The sequence below is a fragment of the Carlito syrichta genome, unplaced genomic scaffold (genome assembly GCF_000164805.1).
Source record: "Carlito syrichta isolate Samal-C Ts95f unplaced genomic scaffold, Tarsius_syrichta-2.0.1 Scaffold311720, whole genome shotgun sequence".
In the NCBI taxonomy this organism is placed as follows: domain Eukaryota; kingdom Metazoa; phylum Chordata; class Mammalia; order Primates; family Tarsiidae; genus Carlito; species Carlito syrichta.
Window position 1 is genome coordinate 1758 of NW_007255816.1, and position 595 is coordinate 2352.

At 67.7% G+C, this 595-nt stretch overlaps 1 protein-coding gene across 1 annotated transcript in view; it reads right to left on the reverse strand.

Moving 5' to 3' along the window:
* The window catches only part of CERS4 (ceramide synthase 4), a gene marked incomplete at its 3' end in the record, with an annotated part of 9736 nt that overhangs the window by 1721 nt on the left and 7420 nt on the right, over positions 1-595 (reverse strand). The window lies entirely within an intron of this gene.

Sequence of the window (595 nt, forward strand, 5' to 3'; positions counted from 1 at the left end):
TGGAGAGGGAAGGTCGGGGGGTCCCGCGGTGGGGCCCCCCAGAACACCTGGCCTTAGGAGAAGCAAGCCCGTTCAGAAGGCAGGCAGGTCACTGATGGGGAAGGGCTTAGGAAAGACCCTGGGTGCAGCCCCTCCCCCAGAGGCCTTCCTGCGCCCTCCAGACAGTCAAGTCTCACCCCGGCCTCAGCCGGCGGTGGAAACCTGGCCTCCCACCCCCAACCCCCAGCCCTGCCTGCAGGGGGAGATTGGCAGGGCATGGGAGATGACCAGATCCTCCACTCGCCCGCGGATTCTCCCCCTCCACAGCCCAGACCCCGCACCACAGATGGAAGTGAAGGGAGGGGCGTGGGACCGCCCCTCCCTCACCAGACCAATCAGACCTTCCATTCCTCCCCAGGACAGGAGCCAAGGCTGCCCCTCCCACTCCAGTCCCAGAACCTGTCCACTGTCCAGCCGTGCCGCTGGTGCCCAGGAAGGCTGGGAGGGGCGGGGTCTCATCTCTCGGGGAGGCTGGGAGGGGCGGGGCCTCATCTCCTGGCAAGGTTGGGAGGGGCAGAGCCTCGTCTCCCAGGAAGGCTGGGTGTGGGGGGTGGAG